Raw genomic sequence first — 21,994 nt, 5'->3', positions numbered from 1 at the left:
ATATTTGTAGAGTTATTGCCCTTGACTTTGTAAAAGTTTACAATTTTCATCTTGTTTCGCACGTAACCCAAAAACTTTTTGACATGGAGTCATGAAACCTTACAGGAATGTTAGTTATTATTTTTGTGGGTTTGCTTGTGAATTTATTTAATGTTTGTTATTGAATACGAAACCAAACAGGAAACTAATCGCTCACTGGTTACTGATATACCAGTTTCTCGTTAACATGTGCAAGATGGATATAACCTTCTTGCATTACCTGAGTTGGTAAGATTTCGTTAAAATTGACGAAGGTGAAAGAGCGCCATCAAAATCTACATTTTATTTGCACCATTTAAAGAAGTTGCCAATAGATACTCTGTGAAAATCCTTATATTCCTTAAATTATTACTATAAGTTCACATAAATTCGGAAGCCTTCTTTATCTTCTGTATGTAATGTCGATATATATATTTGTTTGATAAAGCTATTGGATATAAGCTATAAGTACCTTTATTTATCCTTAATTTAAATAAATGTGTTACAATGACGCAGTCCATAATTGTGGTAGCCTGGAGGGATTCATGACTAGGTCATCAATACCTGATATGTGTATCACGTGATACACATTATCAGGAAAGTCGGTCAAGCAGGCCTCAGACCACAATTAATTTCACTATATGTTCTATATAAACATTAAACCCTGTGGCAATTTTACTAACTCTCCAATCAAATCAAAGTCACTTGTGCTTACAGTATCATCCAAGATAAATAATTCCAGCTATAGCAAACTAGGGGTCATTCATCATTTTTCCACAGAATTTCAGTTCAAAATACATCAGTCTGACAGTTTTCAGTAATTAGCCGGAACCATGTGAATTCTGTCATGTAGAAAAACACTAAAAAAATACTTACTCGCATAAAATCTGGATCAAAATTGGCATTTACCAACTATTTGAAATGAATTCTGTCAGGAAATGGCCTTTTTTCTATCTCTTTCATTCAATTATTCATTTATATCTGGCATTAAACACAGGCACTCTTTTATGCGGATTTACTTCCTTATTGTGGTCAACGAAAGGCAAATAACTGTGGACTGATTCCAAATTATTTACTCAAAAATGTTCATCTGATCTTAATAAAATTTTGCATACATCATTCCTAGGCTATCTCATATTATTCTGGAAAGTTTCAAGTCTTAATCACATATACTGATGAATTCACAGCCTGTTATGTACCATAGGTACTATTCAGCCCTGAAGCCAGGCCGCAGCTTATCAAATTAAAAGTACTCTAAAACTAAAATTGCTATAACTTTTTTATTACTTGGATGATTTTCATGAAATAAAAAGTTATCTCATCAGTGATTCAAATATTACTTAAATATGCATCTAAAACTAACATAAATAAACTTTTTTCTTAAATATCGTTTATAGACCAAATATATCCAAATTTAGACATATTACATAATACTATAACTGCATTACATATTTTTTGAAAATTCTCATTTTGTCAAATCGGTTATTTCTTGAAAGGCATGCATTTTACCTTTAAAATGATGTTTCATTTATTATCATAAGCCAACTGGTTCAAAAGTTATGTCCAGTAGAAAAGTGCCACTGCCTAATAATTACCTCCCCAGGTGGCTGCTCAGTCAATGTGGTCCAATGCACAGCATTCCACACACTGTTACCCCAGGTACTAATCACCACCAGGAATGCCAAAGTTTGGGTCCCTCTGGGTGATTCTTGAAAACCACCTTAGAAGACATTCCAGAAATTCCATTTACTGTATAAATATGGACCCAGCTCCTGACTCTTTATCAAAAAGCAACTTACCTTCATACTATACACAAGTGCTGTACAATTATGCGAGGCGACCGAAAGAAGAAATTAGCTGGGTTCAAGCAAAGGAACTCACCATGGAATAAAGGCTTGAAGTTTGACAACTCTTGTCATGTAGATACTGAGCCTAAGAGATCTATCACCAGACTGACTGTAGATGAATTTCCAGTGACATCCAGGCCTACTGCAGATGGTAGTGAGCTCTCAGGAAGTGCCATGCTGTTGCGACCAAGTGCTTCTGCGACTTCATCTACAATGAAAATAGACGATAAAAATTCCTGTTCGGGCATGAGAATTGTTGACAGTTTAAAACATTAAGTTTCTAAATAAATAAAGGGAGGTAATTCACTGAAGTTGTGCATAATCACCCCTTTGTGTACATTTATCTACCTGAATAAGTGCTTTTTATGTTTGTAGATACATCAGAGACACTAAACCTGTGTTATAATTGTGCAAAAGGCATGACCATCAGAAGGCATTAAGCCAGGACATAAAGGCTAGATGTAACTTTATACTAAGAGAAGATGAGAATTCATACTGGAGATATGAATACTATCAAAAAATATTTACCTCGTGTTCTGGATGCTACAGTGAGCTGTTATGCTGGGGACTGCTCTAAGTGTAGACGCTACTGATACCTGTGTTCTGGTGGAGTAACAAACAACTGGTGGAACCGCTCCATGTTCCTCAGCAGCCATAGAATTACAAACTTGTGCTACAAGAGAATGACAAACAATTAATTTTTGACATAGTTAAAATGAAAATAAGTGTGAGCGCTATCGAACAGATGAAATTGGGCACCAGCACGCAGAAACGTGAAGCGGTGAATCTATCTATTAGTGTGTCGCTACCAAAAAAAAAATGATTTCGCACGGAATGTTCATGGACGCCTCAGTTCTACCATTCACCGCTTAAATAACGGTGTTGCGGACAGCGCTGAGAAGAAATTGGGGTGTTTAGGGATTCGTCTCTCTGAGAGGGCAGCTTATAGCCTACATCAAATGCAAAGAGAAGAAACATATCAGAGACAGTATTAAAAAAAACCTGAAACAGTTAAACACAAACTTTTATCAAAGGGTAGACAACTCCATGAACATCTGAAATACAAGATGACACACTCTACAATATCATATTACAGGAAAGGTCAGTTGGATCTAACACCATTAACATCCAAGGGAGGCAACAGCAACCATACTTACTCAGAAAATCTATAAATTATCTCCCTTGATATAAACAGATAAACAAAAACAGTGTTTCTTCAGTGGGGAATAAATATTCGGTTGCGCACGAGACAACCAGCTTAAACAAATGTGCTGTCTGTGTACAGACCTGAAATTCAAACTTAACAAATGGTTTACTTAAAAAATGACGGACTATTCCTTTTAAAGCGAATTTCATATTTCATTACTGTATCATTCTACATAACCTGCATGATATTTTGAAATTGTTATCATCTCTGTTGTTATTTTACGCTGCGAAATAAATGTTATATTAATTAAATCACAGGCTTTTAGCATTTCTTTGCAATGCCAGAGTGCTTTAAGTAAAATTCCACAAGTTTTCATGGGCTATGACTGTTTATAAGCAATTATTCAAAGTCTAGCACATGTGAACTGACCAATTTTACTTGAAATACACTGTTATTGCTTAACAAGTAAAAAGAATGGGAGCAGAAACATACTTGTAGGATTATAATAGGAGTCCTTTAAATGTAGGGCAATATAAGGAAATATGCAGTCAGAATAAATGAAAGGACACGTAAGCACTCACCAACCTTTATCCCGAGGCCATCAACACCTTAAATATGTCTCTTCAACAGAGCGATTACTTACCTCAAACAAATAAACAGTCTCGGTATACCCCATGGCTGCAGCAAATGGCCCGGTTCACACACTTAAGCCTTTCGGTATTGATGCAATGGGGCTCAAATGGTTAGCACCGACACACAGTGGCACGTGGCACAGGTGCGAGACCTCTAAATCTGGTTCAACATACAGAATTTTATTGTGAACCAGGTAAAGAAGTTTATGAACATGCATGGTGTGCCACTGTACATCAGGAAACTTGGAAATAATAACAATACCATAGCCCACTGGTCCTTTCTTTTATACACCCCTGCCATATCATACAGCCCTGTCTGTTTAGCACAGATTTTTCATTGATTTTTTTCTAAATAATTTTTAAAAAATGCTTCCATTTTAACTTTTATTTAAAGGGAGGCTGTAACCTGTACAGGTAATGACCTCCTGGCTATATTTAAACAGACATTTCTAAACTGAAAGTAGCTTTTTGAGATTTAAAAAAAAAATGTATATATTATTATATAAAATTACATAATACAACGAAAATAAAAGCACTTGTGTAATTTAATTACAAACTCAGATTTATACATCAATTATCTGCTTCATGACCAAGTTTCATTAAAATTGCTCTAAAAATGAAAAAGTTATTACCTGTCAAAAAGATTTACTCCATGTAAAAACAAGCTTCTAATCAGGCCTCAGACCACAATTAATTTCACTATATGTTCTATATAAACATTAAACCCTGTGGCAATTTTACTAACTCTCCAATCAAATCAAAGTCACTTGTGCTTACAGTATCATCCAAGATAAATAATTCCAGCTATAGCAAACTAGGGGTCATTCATCATTTTTCCACAGAATTTCAGTTCAAAATACATCAGTCTGACAGTTTTCAGTAATTAGCCGGAACCATGTGAATTCTGTCATGTAGAAAAACACTAAAAAAATACTTACTCGCATAAAATCTGGATCAAAATTGGCATTTACCAACTATTTGAAATGAATTCTGTCAGGAAATGGCCTTTTTTCTATCTCTTTCATTCAATTATTCATTTATATCTGGCATTAAACACAGACACTCTTTTATGCGGATTTACTTCCTTATTGTGGTCAACGAAAGGCAAATAACTGTGGACTGATTCCTATTTACTCAAAAATGTTCATCTGATCTTAATAAAATTTTGCATACATCATTCCTAGGCTATCTCATATTATTCTGGAAAGTTTCAAGTCTTAATCACATATACTGATGAATTCACAGCCTGTTATGTACCATAGGTACTATTCAGCCCTGAAGCCAGGCCGCAGCTTATCAAATTAAAAGTACTCTAAAACTAAAATTGCTATAACTTTTTTATTACTTGGATGATTTTCATGAAATAAAAAGTAATCTCATCAGTGATTCAAATATTACTTAAATATGCATCTAAAACTAACATAAATAAACATTTTTCTTAAATATCGTTTATAGACCAAATATATCCAAATTTAGACATATTACATAATACTATAACTGCATTACATAATTTTTGAAAATTCTCATTTTGTCAAATCGGTTATTTCTTGAAAGGCATGCATTTTACCTTTAAAATGATGTTTCATTTATTATCATAAGCCAACTGGTTCAAAAGTTATGTCCAGTAGAAAAGTGCCACTGCCTAATAATTACCTCCCAGGTGGCTGCTCAGTCAATGTGGTCCAATGCACAGCATTCCACACACTGTTACCCCAGGTACTAATCACAACCAGGAATGCCAAAGTCTGGGTCCCTCTGGGTGATTCTTGAAAACCACCTTAGAAGACATTCCAGAAATTCCATTTACTGTATAAATATGGACCCAGCTCCTGACTCTTTATCAAAAAGCAACTTACCTTCATACTATACACAAGTGCTGTACAATAATGCAAGGCGACCGAAAGAAGAAATTAGCTGGGTTCAAGCAAAGGAACTCACCATGGAATAAAGGCTTGAAGTTTGACAACTCTTGTCATGTAGATACTGAGCCTAAGAGATCTATCACCAGACTGACTGTAGATGAATTTCCAGTGACATCCAGGCCTACTGCAGATGGTAGTGAGCTCTCAGGAAGTGCCATGCTGTTGCGACCAAGTGCTTCTGCGACTTCATCTACAATGAAAATAGACGATAAAAATTCCTGTTCGGGCATGAGAATTGTTGACAGTTTAAAACATTAAGTTTCTAAATAAATAAAGGGAGGTAATTCACTGAAGTTGTGCATAATCACCCCCTTTGTGTACATTTATCTACCTAAATAAGTGCTTTTTATGTTTGTAGATACATCAGAGACACTAAACCTGTGTTAAAATTGTGCAAAAGGCATGACCATCAGAAGGCATTAAGCCAGAACATAAAGGCTAGATGTAACTTTATACTAAGAGAAGATGAGAATTCATACTGGAGATATGAATACTATCAAAAAATATTTACCTCGTGTTCTGGATGCTACAGTGAGCTGTTATGCTGGGGACTGCTCTAAGTGTAGACGCTACTGATACCTGTGTTCTGGTGGAGTAACAAACAACTGGTGGAACCGCTCCATGTTCCTCAGCAGCCATAGAATTACAAACTTGTGCTACAAGAGAATGACAAACAATTAATTTTTGACATAGTTAAAATGAAAATAAGTGTGAGCGCTATCGAACAGATGAGATTGGGCACCAGCACGCAGAAACGTGAAGCAGTGAATCTATCTATTAGTGTGTCGCTACCAAAAAAAAAAATGATTTCGCACGGAATGTTCATGGACGCCTCAGTTCTACCATTCACCGCTTAAATAACGGTGTGGCGGACAGCGCTGAGAAGAAATTGGGGTGTTTAGGGATTCGTCTCTCTGAGAAAGCAGCTAATAGCCTACATCAAATGCAAAGAGAAGAAACATATCAGAGACAGTATTAAAAAAAACCTGAAACAGTTAAACACAAACTTTTATCAAAGGGTAGACAACTCCATGAACATCTGAAATACAAGATGACACACTCTACAATATCTCATTACAGGAAAGGTCAGTTGGATCTAACACCATTAACATCCAAGGGAGGCAACAGCAACCATACTTACTCAGAAAATCTATAAATTATCTCCCTTGATATAAACAGATAAACAAAAACAGTGTTTCTTCAGTGGGGAATAAATATTCGGTTGCGCACGAGACAACCAGCTTAAACAAATGTGCTGTCTGTGTACAGACCTGAAATTCAAACTTAATAAATGGTTTACTTAAAAAGTGACGGACTATTCCTTTTAAAGCGAATTTCATATTTCATTACTGTATCATTCTATATAACCTGCATGATATTTTGAAATTGTTATCATCTCTGTTGTTATTTTACGCTGCGAAATAAATGTTATATTAATTAAATCACAGGCTTTTAGCATTTCTTTGCAATGCCAGAGTGCTTTAAGTAAAATTCCACAAGTTTTCATGGGCTATGGCTGTTTATAAGCAATTATTCAAAGTCTAGCACATGTGAACTGACCAATTTTACTTGAAATACACTGTTATTGCTTAACAAGTAAAAAGAATGGGAGCAGAAACATACTTGTAGGATTATAATAGGAATCCTTTAAATGTAGGGCAATATAAGGAAATATGCAGTCAGAATAAATGAAAGGACAAGTAAGCACTCACCAACCTTTATCCCGAGGCCATCAACACCTTAAATATGTCTCTTCAACAAAGCGATTACTTACCTCAAACAAATAAACAGTCTCGGTATACCCCATGGCTGCAGCAAATGGCCCGGTTCACACACTTAAGCCTTTCGGTATTGATGCAATGGGGCTCAAATGGTTAGCACCGACACACAGTGGCAAGTGGCACAGGTGCGAGACCTCTAAATCTGGTTCAACATACAGAATTTTATTGTGAACCAGGTAAAGAAGTTTATGAACATGCATGGTGTGCCACTGTACATCAGGAAACTTCGAAATAATAACAATACCATAGCCCACTGGTCCTTTCTTTTATACACCCCTGCCATATCATACAGCCCTGTCTGTTTAGCACAGATTTTTCATTGATTTTTTTTCTAAATAATTTTTAACTTTTATTTAAAGGGAGGCTGTAACCTGTACAGGTAATGACCTCCTGGCTATATTTAAACAGACATTTCTAAACTGAAAGTAGCTTTTTGAGATTTTAAAAAAAAAATGTATATATTATTATGTATATATTATTATATAAAATTACATAATACAAAGAAAATAAAAGCACTTGTGTAATTTAATTACAAACTCAGATTTATACATCAATTATCTGCTTCATGACCAAGTTTCATTAAAATTGCTCTAAAATGAAAAAGTTATTACCTGTCAAACAGATTTACTCCATGTAAAAACAAGCTTCTAATCATTTACTCAAAAATGTTCATCTGATCTTAATAAAATTTTGCATACATCATTCCTAGGCTATCTCATATTATTCTGGAAAGTTTCAAGTCTTAATCACATATACTGATGAATTCACAGCCTGTTATGTACCATAGGTACTATTCAGCCCTGAAGCCAGGCCGCAGCTTATCAAATTAAAAGTACTCTAAAACTAAAATTGCTATAACTTTTTTATTACTTTAATGATTTTCATGAAATAAAAAGTAATCTCATCAGTGATTCAAATATTACTTAAATATGCATCTAAAACTAACATAAATAAACATTTTTCTTAAATATCGTTTATAGACCAAATATATCCAAATTTAGACATATTACATAATACTATAACTGCATTACAAAATATTTGAAAATTCTCATTTTGTCAAATCGGTTATTTCTTGAAAGGCATGCATTTTACCTTTAAAATGATGTTTCATTTATTATAATAAGCCAACTGGTTCAAAAGTTATGTCCAGTAGAAAAGTGCCACTGCCTAATAATTACCTCCCCAGGTGGCTGCTCAGTCAATGTGGTCCAATGCACAGCATTCCACACACTGTTACCCCAGGTACTAATCACCACCAGGAATGCCAAAGTCTGGGTCCCTCTGGGTGATTCTTGAAAACCACCTTAGAAGACATTCCAGAAATTCCATTTACTGTATAAATATGGACCCAGCTCCTGACTCTTTATCAAAAAGCAACTTACCTTCATACTATACACAAGTGCTGTACAATTATGCGAGGCGACCGAAAGAAGAAATTAGCTGGGTTCAAGCAAAGGAACTCACCATGGAATAAAGGCTTGAAGTTTGACAACTCTTGTCATGTAGATACTGAGCCTAAGAGATCTATCACCAGACTGACTGTAGATGAATTTCCAGTGACATCCAGGCCTACTGCAGATGGTAGTGAGCTCTCAGGAAGTGCCATGCTGTTGCGACCAAGTGCTTCTGCGACTTCATCTACAATGAAAATAGACGATAAAAAATTCCTGTTCGGGCATGAGAATTGTTGACAGTTTAAAACATTAAGTTTCTAAATAAATAAAGGGAGGTAATTCACTGAAGTTGTGCATAATCACCCCCTTTGTGTACATTTATCTACCTGAATAAGTGCTTTTTATGTTTGTAGATACATCAGAGACACTAAACCTGTGTTATAATTGTGCAAAAGGCATGACCATCAGAAGGCATTAAGCCAGGACATAAAGGCTAGATGTAACTTTATACTAAGAGAAGATGAGAATTCATACTGGAGATATGAATACTATCAAAAAATATTTACCTCGTGTTCTGGATGCTACAGTGAGCTGTTATGCTGGGGACTGCTCTAAGTGTAGACGCTACTGATACCTGTGTTCTGGTGGAGTAACAAACAACTGGTGGAACCGCTCCATGTTCCTCAGCAGCCATAGAATTACAAACTTGTGCTACAAGAGAATGACAAACAATTAATTTTTGACATAGTTAAAATGAAAATAAGTGTGAGCGCTATCGAACAGATGAGATTGGGCACCAGCACGCAGAAACGTGAAGCAGTGAATCTATCTATTAGTGTGTCGCTACCAAAAAAAAAATGATTTCGCACGGAATGTTCATGGACGCCTCAGTTCTACCATTCACCGCTTAAATAACGGTGTGGCGGACAGCGCTGAGAAGAAATTGGGGTGTTTAGGGATTCGTCTCTCTGAGAAAGCAGCTAATAGCCTACATCAAATGCAAAGAGAAGAAACATATCAGAGACAGTATTAAAAAAAACCTGAAACAGTTAAACACAAACTTTTATCAAAGGGTAGACAACTCCATGAACATCTGAAATACAAGATGACACACTCTACAATATCTCATTACAGGAAAGGTCAGTTGGATCTAACACCATTAACATCCAAGGGAGGCAACAGCAACCATACTTACTCAGAAAATCTATAAATTATCTCCCTTGATATAAACAGATAAACAAAAACAGTGTTTCTTCAGTGGGGAATAAATATTCGGTTGCGCACGAGACAACCAGCTTAAACAAATGTGCTGTCTGTGTACAGACCTGAAATTCAAACTTAACAAATGGTTTACTTAAAAAGTGACGGACTATTCCTTTTAAAGCGAATTTCATATTTCATTACTGTATCATTCTATATAACCTGCATGATATTTTGAAATTGTTATCATCTCTGTTGTTATTTTACGCTGCGAAATAAATGTTATATTAATTAAATCACAGGCTTTTAGCATTTCTTTGCAATGCCAGAGTGCTTTAAGTAAAATTCCACAAGTTTTCATGGGCTATGGCTGTTTATAAGCAATTATTCAAAGTCTAGCACATGTGAACTGACCAATTTTACTTGAAATACACTGTTATTGCTTAACAAGTAAAAAGAATGGGAGCAGAAACATACTTGTAGGATTATAATAGGAGTCCTTTAAATGTAGGGCAATATAAGGAAATATGCAGTCAGAATAAATGAAAGGACACGTAAGCACTCACCAACCTTTATCCCGAGGCCATCAACACCTTAAATATGTCTCTTCAACAGAGCGATTACTTACCTCAAACAAATAAACAGTCTCGGTATACCCCATGGCTGCAGCAAATGGCCCGGTTCACACACTTAAGCCTTTCGGTATTGATGCAATGGGGCTCAAATGGTTGGCACCGACACACAGTGGCACGTGGCACAGGTGCGAGACCTCTAAATCTGGTTCAACATACAGAATTTTATTGTGAACCAGGTAAAGAAGTTTATGAACATGCATGGTGTGCCACTGTACATCAGGAAACTTGGAAATAATAACAATACCATAGCCCACTGGTCCTTTCTTTTATACACCCCTGCCATATCATACAGCCCTGTCTGTTTAGCACAGATTTTTCATTGATTTTTTTCTAAATAATTTTTAACTTTTATTTAAAGGGAGGCTGTAACCTGTACAGGTAATGACCTCCTGGCTATATTTAAACAGACATTTCTAAACTGAAAGTAGCTTTTTGAGATTTTAAAAAAAAAATGTATATATTATTATATAAAATTACATAATACAAAGAAAATAAAAGCACTTGTGTAATTTAATTACAAACTCAGATTTATACATCAATTATCTGCTTCATGACCAAGTTTCATTAAAATTGCTCTAAAAATGAAAAAGTTATTACCTGTCAAACAGATTTACTCCATGTAAAAACAAGCTTCTAATCATTTACTCAAAAATGTTCATCTGATCTTAATAAAATTTTGCATACATCATTCCTAGGCTATCTCATATTATTCTGGAAAGTTTCAAGTCTTAATCACATATACTGATGAATTCACAGCCTGTTATGTACCATAGGTACTATTCAGCCCTGAAGCCAGGCCGCAGCTTATCAAATTAAAAGTACTCTAAAACTAAAATTGCTATAACTTTTTTATTACTTGGATGATTTTCATGAAATAAAAAGTTATCTCATCAGTGATTCAAATATTACTTAAATATGCATCTAAAACTAACATAAATAAACTTTTTTCTTAAATATCGTTTATAGACCAAATATATCCAAATTCAGACATATTACATAATACTATAACTGCATTACATAATTTTTGAAAATTCTCATTTTGTCAAATCGGTTATTTCTTGAAAGGCATGCATTTTACCTTTAAAATGATTTTTCATTTATTATCATAAGCCAACTGGTTCAAAAGTTTTGTCCAGTAGAAAAGTGCCACTGCCTAATAATTACCTCCCCAGGTGGGCTGCTCAGTCAATGTGGTCCAATGCACAGCATTTCCACACACTGTTACCCCAGGTACTAATCACCACCAGGAATGCCAAAGTCTGGGTCCCTCTGGGTGATTCTTGAAAACCACCTTAGAAGACATTCCAGAAATTCCATTTACTGTATAAATATGGACCCAGCTCCTGACTCTTTATCAAAAAGCAACTTACCTTCATACTATACACAAGTGCTGTACAATTATGCGAGGCGACCGAAAGAAGAAATTAGCTGGGTTCAAGCAAAGGAACTCACCATGGAATAAAGGCTTGAAGTTTGACAACTCTTGTCATGTAGATACTGAGCCTAAGAGATCTATCACCAGACTGACTGTAGATGAATTTCCAGTGACATCCAGGCCTACTGCAGATGGTAGTGAGCTCTCAGGAAGTGCCATGCTGTTGCGACCAAGTGCTTCTGCGACTTCATCTACAATGAAAATAGACGATAAAAATTCCTGTTCGGGCATGAGAATTGTTGACAGTTTAAAACATTAAGTTTCTAAATAAATAAAGGGAGGTAATTCACTGAAGTTGTGCATAATCACCCCCTTTGTGTACATTTATCTACCTGAATAAGTGCTTTTTATGTTTGTAGATACATCAGAGACACTAAACCTGTGTTATAATTGTGCAAAAGGCATGACCATCAGAAGGCATTAAGCCAGGACATAAAGGCTAGATGTAACTTTATACTAAGAGAAGATGAGAATTCATACTGGAGATATGAATACTATCAAAAAATATTTACCTCGTGTTCTGGATGCTACAGTGAGCTGTTATGCTGGGGACTGCTCTAAGTGTAGACGCTACTGATACCTGTGTTCTGGTGGAGTAACAAACAACTGGTGGAACCGCTCCATGTTCCTCAGCAGCCATAGAATTACAAACTTGTGCTACAAGAGAATGACAAACAATTAATTTTTGACATAGTTAAAATGAAAATAAGTGTGAGCGCTATCGAACAGATGAAATTGGGCACCAGCACGCAGAAAACGTGAAGCGGTGAATCTATCTATTAGTGTGTCGCTACCAAAATATAATGATTTCGCACGGAATGTTCATGGACGCCTCAGTTCTACCATTCACCGCTTAAATAACGGTGTTGCGGACAGCGCTGAGAAGAAATTGGGGTGTTTAGGGATTCGTCTCTCTGAGAAAGCAGCTTATAGCCTACATCAAATGCAAAGAGAAGAAACATATCAGAGACAGTATTAAAAAAAAACCTGAAACAGTTAAACACAAACTTTTATCAAAGGGTAGACAACTCCATGAACATCTGAAATACAAGATGACACACTCTACAATATCTCATTACAGGAAAGGTCAGTTGGATCTAACACCATTAACATCCAAGGGAGGCAACAGCAACCACACTTACTCAGAAAATCTATAAATTATCTCCCTTGATATAAACAGATAAACAAAAACAGTGTTTTCTTCAGTGGGAATAAATATTCGGTTGCGCACGAGACAACCAGCTTAAACAAATGTGCTGTCTGTGTACAGACCTGAAATTCAAACTTAACAAATGGTTTACTTAAAAAGTGACGGACTATTCCTTTTAAAGCGAATTTCATATTTCATTACTGTATCATTCTACATAACCTGCATGATATTTTGAAATTGTTATCATCTCTGTTGTTATTTTACGCTGCGAAATAAATGTTTATATTAATTAAATCACAGGCTTTTAGCATTTCTTTGCAATGCCAGAGTGCTTTAAGTAAAATTCCACAAGTTTTCATGGGCTATGGCTGTTTATAAGCAATTATTCAAAGTCTAGCACATGTGAACTGACCAATTTTACTTGAAAATACACTGTTATTGCTTAACAAGTAAAAAGAATGGGAGCAGAAACATACTTGTAGGATTATAATAATAGGAGTCCTTTAAATGTAGGGCAATATAAGGAAATATTGCAGTCAGAATAAATGAAAGGACACGTAAGCACTCACCAGCCTTTATCCCGAGGCCATCAACACCTTAAATATGTCTCTTCAAACAGAGCGATTACTTACCTCAAACAAATAAAAAGTCTCGGTATACCCCATGGCTGCAGCAAATGGCCCGGTTCACACACTTAAGCTTTATTGATGCAATGGGGCTCAAATGGTTAGCACCGACACACAGTGGCACGTGGCACAGGTGCGAGACCTCTAAATCTGGTTCAACATACAGAATTTTATTGTGAACCAGGTAAAGAAGTTTATGAACATGCATGGTGTGTCACTGTACATCAGGAAACTTGGAAATAATAGCAATACCATAGCCCACTGGTCCTTTCTTTTATACACCCCTGCCATATCATACAGCCCTGTCTGTTTAGCACAGATTTTTCATTGATTTTTTTCTAAATAATTTTTAAAAAATGCTTCCATTTTAACTTTTATTTAAAGGGAGGCTGTAACCTGTACAGGTAATGACCTCCTGGCTATATTTAAACAGACATTTCTAAACTGAAAGTAGCTTTTTGAGATTTTAAAAAAAAAATGTTTATATTATTATATAAAATTACATAATACAAAGAAAATAAAAGCACTTGTGTAATTTAATTACAAACTCAGATTTATACATCAATTATCTGCTTCATGACCAAGTTTCATTAAAATTGCTCTAAAAATGAAAAAGTTATTACCTGTCAAACAGATTTACTCCATGTAAAAACAAGCTTCTAATCAGGCCTCAGACCACAATTAAATTCACTATATGTTCTATATAAAACATTAAACCCTGTGGCAATTTTACTAACTCTCCAATCAAATCAAAGTCACTTGTGCTTACAGTATCATCCAAGAGTAAATATTCAACTATAGAAAACGGGGGTATTCATCTTTTTTCCCCACGAATTTCAGTTAAAAAAACTCATCTGAATTTTTTCATAATTACCAAACCTTGAATTTTCTGTAGAAAACACTAAAAAAATATTACTCGCAAAAAATTGGGATAAAATTGGCTTTTACCAACTATTTGAAAGAATTCTGTAGGAAAGGGCCCTTTTTTTATCTCTTTCATTAATTTATTCATTTATTTGGGATTAAACACGGGGCCTCTTTTATGCTTTACTTTTTATTGTGGAACGAAAGGAAAAAACTTATGTTTCCCACAGTGTGCACACCTAAATTTTTGTTTTTTTATTATTTTTTAGGTGAATAATTTAAATTTTTAAATTTTAAAAAAAGAAAGAAAAAAAAATTTTAAAATATTTTTTAAAAAAGAAAAATAAACTATTGTAAAAAGAATTTCCAATGTGCTTTTATAGTATTAAAAATTTCTTTCAAAATGTTAAAAACCCAAAAATTTGTTTCTCGGGCCATTTCTAATAGAATTTAATTAATTTCCCCAAAATTTTTAAGTATTTTAAAAAAAAAGAAATTTTAATTAAATCCTCTGAAAAAAATAATATCTTGAGGTATTTGGTTTTTTTTTGGTTAAGAGAATTTTTATTTATGAGTGGGCTTTAAAAAAATTTCTCACGAGTGGCGAAAAATAATTATAGAATTAAAATTTTGGATGAATATTTAAATCATTTTATTTATAATATTAAATGTTTAAATAAAAAAAACAATCAAAGTCACATTCAAAATCAATGCCCTTGAGACTTTTATCCAAAATAAATATTGCAGAAAAATCCGTACAAATTAATTTTAAAATTATTATCATTATTGTATTTTAGTGCTATTTTTTTGGCAAGTAAAAATAAACAAACAAAATGTATTTATTTTTTGATATTTTAAATCAATATATAAAATACTCTTAGTCAACATATTGATTTTTTTCCTTCAACTAATAAAATAGGGGGTATTTATAGAGAAAATTTTCCCTACCGAGATTTAAAATTTTTTCATAGATACATTGGTAAATGAATTTTTAAATTAAATTTTATCAAACAAAATTTCCAAAAAGCTCCTTTAAAAAAATGTAAAATGTAATATGAGTTTTGTAATATGCAGAAAATATAAGCAATAAAAATTAAACAGTAATGTATTGAAGATTCTAATTTTTTTGCACAAATTACATACAATTAGGGATATATTTCCATAAAAAACTTCCGAAAATTTCATTTAAATGTTTCATCGTTATAAAGTGTTTTCATGTTTATATTTAAGAAAAAAAATTTTTAATTTACTGAAAATTAAAGGAATCCAGAGGAAAAAAAACCCAAAAAACATACATGTAATTTGAATTTCGTACTAGTATTTGGGACATTTATTTTAATAAAAAAACATGGAAAAAAGATACAAAAAAAACAACAAAATCGATTTTTTTTTCTTTTTGCCACATTTAGTGAAAAGCGATTTTTTTTTTTCAATTTTGGTTTCATTTTTTACAAATTTATTCGGGGAAAAAAACGAAGGTAGGGTATTCTGAAATTTTATACACTTAATTTACTCGAAAAAATGGACAAAATCCCCGGTGGGTCCCTCTCCCTTTTAAACAAAAATTTTTGTTCAATTTAAAATACCTCCTTATAATTTTTATTTTTATTTAAAATTTTGAGACATACTTCCTTTTTATTTTTTATGTAAGTTTCGTAGTCTGAAATAAATAAACAGTTAAAAACGCAATTTAAAATGTGAATTAAAGTAGATTGTTTAAAACATTTTTTTATAAAAGCGTAGATTTTTTTTAAAAAATACAAAGTTTTTTAAAAAACAAAGTATTAGAACTTGACATGTAAAAAAAAACACATTTAAAAATTTAATTTTTAAATTTTTTATCTTCAAAGTTTTTTTTGTTATTTTGGTTAAATTTTAAAATTTTTTAAAAAAAAAGGATATTCTAATGAATGATGAAAAGGTAAAACATATTCCCTTTTGTTGTTATGATTTATTTTAAAATACGTTAAAAGGGTTTTTTTAAACTACTTCGAACAAATTTTTAATATTCCCCCTTGAAACCGGCCTGCATGCAATGTAGAATTTTTCTTTTTTTTATTAAAACAGGTTTTGCTTCATTAGTTCCCCCCTGCCAACCCGTCATTTACTTATACTTCAATCGGGAATTTTATGCGGGCATATCCAAAACAAAAAACTTCTATAAAAAAAACGGCGACTTCAGGGATAATTAAAAGAGGGTTATTATTGTCAAAACCACAAATTTTCCTTTGCAAATTTCAGATATTTTTTACTCCTTTTTAAAATGATTTTCATCAAAAACATTTTTAAAAATTCTGTGTATAAATGGTTTTTGTATTCAAAATAAACTTTCCTTGGTACTTTTGAAGTTTTATTTATAAATACAAAACATATTGCAAAAATGTCTCTCAACTTTCAGAATATCTCCCATTCGACTCTCTCCTACCCCTTTTAAAACCCTCAAAAATTTTTAGTTAAATTGTGTGGAATCTTAAAATCTCCTTGTACAATATCCTTAACTTTCAACCATTTCAACGAATGGAAAACGTACTCGCATTTTCCCCCGACAAAAAAACACAACTCTGACTTTTTGAAAAATACGAGAAATACTGTTTTTTCCAATTGTCTTTACTTGTTCTTTCAAAGGGTCTGTCGCTAAATTTAATAAAAACAACCTAAGTTTTTCAAAGGCAAAAGGGGTTTCTAAAAAAAATATCGACTTAGGGTTTAATGGAACACTCGATTAGACGCATTTAAAATTTCGAAAAAATAGGGTGTATTAAGGGATACTTTAAATTTTTAGCATCTTCAAAATAAATCATATCAACTGGAAATTTCAGTCATATCGCCCAAATTCAGCAATAATTTTTAAATTTAAAATACTAACATTGGATAGGGGAAAATCGGGGCATTTTTTTAACTGTCGAAACAATTCCCTATTCTGTTAAAATTTTTAATGTAAAATTTGCTGAATTCATGGGGTTATTTTTAATACCAAAAACATAATCCTTTTTGTTTTCATGTTTTTAGTTCCCCTTTTAAAGAAACAGGATTTTTGAGAGCAGGTGAAAACAAACTGCATCTGAAAAATAAAAAGCAACAACGTTTTATTAACCCGATTTTCATTGAAATAATTTTTTAAAGGATGCTTTTTTTTAAGGGGTTTGATGGGTTTTTGATAAATTCGTAATATAATGATATAATATATATGATATAAACAGATTTTTATAAATATAAAAAAAACCTTCAAATTTTTCGTTTTATCTAAGAAAAAAATCAAAAAAATTTTTACCTGAATAGTAATATGATGAACATAAAGATATAAACCCCTTTCCCACAATGACAAACGTTTTTTGATAATTTAAATTTTTTCTTCTTTAAACAATACATCAACAACGTATCTTAAAAACATCCAAAACAGTAATTATACTATTTTTTGCTTTTCACTGGAGCTTGAAATTCGTCTAAAGTACACATTATATAATACTAGCTTTAAATTATTATCATATTTTTTTTAATAGGGCTTTTGGGCGAAAATTTAAAAAATTTAAGCTTTCCAAATTATAAACCGCATGCCATCAGTGAATTTCATAGATAAAAACGTCTGCCGCAAGATGTTTTAAATTTTTGTTTTATTTATATTTAAAAGTTTCTATATAAATTCGTTATAAAAATTTGGTGGGTAACTATGCCCTTAAAAGGTTTTTGCCCTAGCAAATTTTTGGTCCTATTTTAAATTTTTTGTTAATCATTTTTTTTGTTTATAACCTTCATTTAAATTTTTGTCAAAATTTTTACTTTAAAAAACTAAAAGAAATTTTGATACAAAGATTAAACTTCGGTTTTAAAAGCCCTTTGAAATTACTTGTCTTACAGTTAAACAAAAGTAAGGACATTATGGTCCGGGGGGTTTTTAAATGACAATATCTATTTTTTTTAAAAAAATATTCGGAAAATTCGTTAAAAAACCGGCGACGGCAAAAAAAATACTTATCTTATTAAAATTTTTAATATTTACAAATTATACTTTCAATTTTTTAAGCGTGTTTTTTTTTTTTTTGATACATAAAAACACAATAAAATTTGAATATCCAAATCCGCATTAAATATGGAAAGTAAATTTAAAACTATTTAAAGCGAGCTTAAAGTCCTACTTGAGAAAACTTTTTCTCATTGACTATTCAAAAATTTTGATAAAATATAAAAGCATCATTTCTGGGAGTTTTTACTGGTCCAAAAGTAAAAAAACAGGAAATTTTGTGATGGACAAAAATAAATTTTCCAATACCTTTCCCTTTAGTTTTAAATGAGAGGTGTTATGAAATGCAACCCCTAAGTTTAAAACTTTCCTGCCCTCATAAGAAAAATTATGTTTTCATCCCACTGTAGAAAGGGGTTCCAATTAAGGATGGTTTTTTAGTTTGAAACTGTGAATTTCGGTATATGACCGTAAATTTTAGCTTTGAATTATAGGGGAAAAAGGTTATTTAAACAAAAATTTTACAATTCAAAAATGTAATTTTATAAATAAAAATTTTTTTAATACTATAAAAATAAAATAGATTTTTCCATATCAAATCCCACAAAAAACCCGTGTTCGTTCGTAAAGGGCCTATTTTTCATATAAACCATTTAAACACGGAAGAATTTTTTTTTTTTTTTCACAAAAATATGATTATTAAAGAAATTTATTTGTTCGCAAAACGTTTATAAATATTTATTATATAAAAATAGAATGAAAATAATATAACACAATATTGTAAAAAGACAATTGAGCAAACGTTTACAAACACAAATTAGAAACCTATGTTTGTTTCTCACTAAAAAAATTATCGGAAATCCATTTTTGCATTGAGTAGGGGGACCGAGATGTTTTAAAACCACTCAAAGTCAAAAAATTTCGTTTTTAAGGTTTTAAATTAAAAATTTTGTGCAATGTTACAACCCCTGCTTGTCAAAAAAATTGAACCGTGACAGATTACCATAAAAAATGGAACTATAAGTAAACTTTTTTCAACCAAAAAAAAAAAAGGATTTTTATTTATAAAAGTGAGAGGGGGTTGTGTGTCTTTTTCCCTATGGGTTTGAAAAGTTATTTATATAAATGCAAGGATATAATAAAAATGAATAATTTTTTGGTTTTTGTTTTTATTCTTCTATACGTATTGTTTTTAAAAATATATACTATAGTATAAGAATTTAAAAAGTATAGGGTTAAAAAGTTAAAAAAGTTTAAGCAAAATAAAGACTTTCATAAAAATGAACCCCCAGAAAACCTACCCTTGAAAAACTGCCCCCAAAAACAAAACCAAATGGCTGTTTATATAGACAAAAAAGGAAAAAGGGGAAAACACCCCCACACACTTTTCTTTACTTTAAAAATTTACATTAAGAAAATTGAATATAATACTTGTAATGAGAATTTTGCACACAATAGTGTTAATTTAGTGAAAAGATTTAAAAAATTTTTTTACTAGGTTTTTTTTTTTCTTTTTTAAATCATCGTGCTCTTTAAAAGCCACATAAAAAATTTTTAAAAAAACAGTCCTTGCAAATTAGAAAGTTAAAGTTTTTAAAAAAGCTAGACCCCAAAATATGATGATCAGAAAAGCAAAATTTAAGGGGTTTTTAAATGTGAACCCCTGATATTTTGTCTAAATATTTAGTTAAAAGAAATGGAAAACCAAAAATTAGACGACGGACGACGGTGCTTTCAATGACCCCAAGGCATAAAAAATGGTTAAAATCATTTAAAAAGATAACCTGAAATGACTACGTTAGAAAAGACCCGGGTAGAATTTGGGGATTATTTTATTTTTTTTCATAAAAAACCGCACGCTCTAAGAAATTAAAAAACCTGCCCCCCCCAACCAAAAAAGAGACATTAAAAAAAGGGTAATTTGGGTTCATTTGCTTTTCAAAAATTATAAATTTACAAGATTTTTCTTTTCCCCTTGGACATACGCTGAATTTTTATTTTTTGGAAATTTGCTCCCCAGATATTAGAAAAAAATACTGATAACTACTTTTTCAGTATTTTTAAATAAAATCAGAGCACAAAGGGGTTATTTTTCGAAATTTTTTAAACTCTACACCTATAGGAAATACAAAGAAAGATTGAAAAGTGTCATTTAAAAAAAGCATTTATTTCTAGAAAAGGGAAATATTGTTTTTCTGAGTGGTCATGTTTTTTGTAAAAGGTAGACATGTTTTTTAATTGTTTATATATCGGCAAATTCTATAAAGTATGGTGGATTTTGGATTAAGGTTGGTAAAGTTCTATATTGGTTGCGTATTTTGTTTAAGTTAGCTGTGTGTATAACGTCTATCTAAAGCATATATTCATGTAAATTGTACATGGTTTAGTTTAAACTTTATTTATTAATTAAATTGTACACAAAATGACAATTTCAAACATTACAGAACAATGTAACTTAAACAAGTTATTTTCAAAAGATACTATGTTGCGGTTAAATGTAAGCTCTTTGAATGTACAAAAAAGAATAAGAGAATAATTGATTGTTGAATTATCACTAAAGGGAAACTTAGATAACTTATGGAGAAATGCTAAAAAGGAGAATGTAAGGAAAGATACGATTGAATATATCCAAAATAAAATACATAAAGAAATATGAGCGAACGGAAATGCAAGGTTTATTCACACTGATAGTGATTCTTACAAAAAGCGCTTCGATTGCTTAATGATTTTTTGGCATTCTTAAAGAGTGTTTTGTTTTCATCAAAAGATTGATGTTCCTTGCCGTAAAGAAGGTTATTTACTGTAGCCGCACAATTTTAATTAGTGAGAAATCTTTGACGTATATTTCTGTTTTTTGTACGTTGCAATAAAAAATGAGATATAGTTTCTCGCATTCCGCATGTGCATGTAGGGCTATCCACATTAGACCTTCTGGTGTTCAGGTCCACATTCAATGAACAACATCCTAATCTTACTCTTGTGTGAAGGATTTGATCTTTACGTGTGCCTGTATTATAGTAGTGGTCTTTTGATATTCTGTTATTTTGGACTTGAATGAACTTACAGTTGGACTATATCGAAGTGTTGCAGGTGCTAATAGTAGAGGGAAGAAATTATTTTGAGAATAAATATGCTCTGGTTTGAACTGGTGTACAATCGTCAATAAGTCTAAGGTTATATGTACTTTGTTGGGAAGGAGTTAGAAGATTTGAAAGATAAGAAAGTGATATATGTTTTTTTACATTTTATACAATAAGATTAATTTCTGTTTGTTTCTTCAACTTTCTAACGATTCCCACTGAACTTTCTTTTTGTTTCTTCAACTTTCTAACGATTCCCACCGAATTCCTTGATAGGTGTTATAATGTTACACAGTTTTTATGTA

At 32.2% G+C, this 21,994-nt stretch overlaps 1 long non-coding RNA gene across 2 annotated transcripts; it reads right to left on the bottom strand.

Moving 5' to 3' along the window:
- Positions 1-1,842: 1,842 nt before the first annotated feature.
- On the bottom strand, positions 1,843-12,759 carry LOC132757664 (uncharacterized). 2 transcript variants are annotated; one of them, XR_009629485.1, is made up of 9 exons: positions 12,524-12,759; positions 12,029-12,202; positions 9,308-9,452; positions 8,812-8,985; positions 6,078-6,222; positions 5,583-5,756; positions 3,656-3,804; positions 2,394-2,538; positions 1,843-2,073 (listed from the first exon to the last, which is right to left on the bottom strand). It is a non-coding gene; the product is annotated as an uncharacterized LOC132757664 (long non-coding RNA). The 2 variants fall into 2 exon arrangements; XR_009629484.1 differs by lacking the exon at positions 3,656-3,804 and having other exon boundaries at positions 1,846-2,073; positions 12,524-12,750.
- Positions 12,760-21,994: the final 9,235 nt, after the last annotated feature.

Source organism: Ruditapes philippinarum, unplaced genomic scaffold, assembly GCF_026571515.1.
Source record: "Ruditapes philippinarum isolate M1 unplaced genomic scaffold, ASM2657151v2 ctg4573_1_1_1_1, whole genome shotgun sequence".
Taxonomy (NCBI): Eukaryota; Metazoa; Mollusca; class Bivalvia; order Venerida; family Veneridae; genus Ruditapes; species Ruditapes philippinarum.
This window is presented reverse-complemented; position numbering and strand designations above follow the sequence as displayed.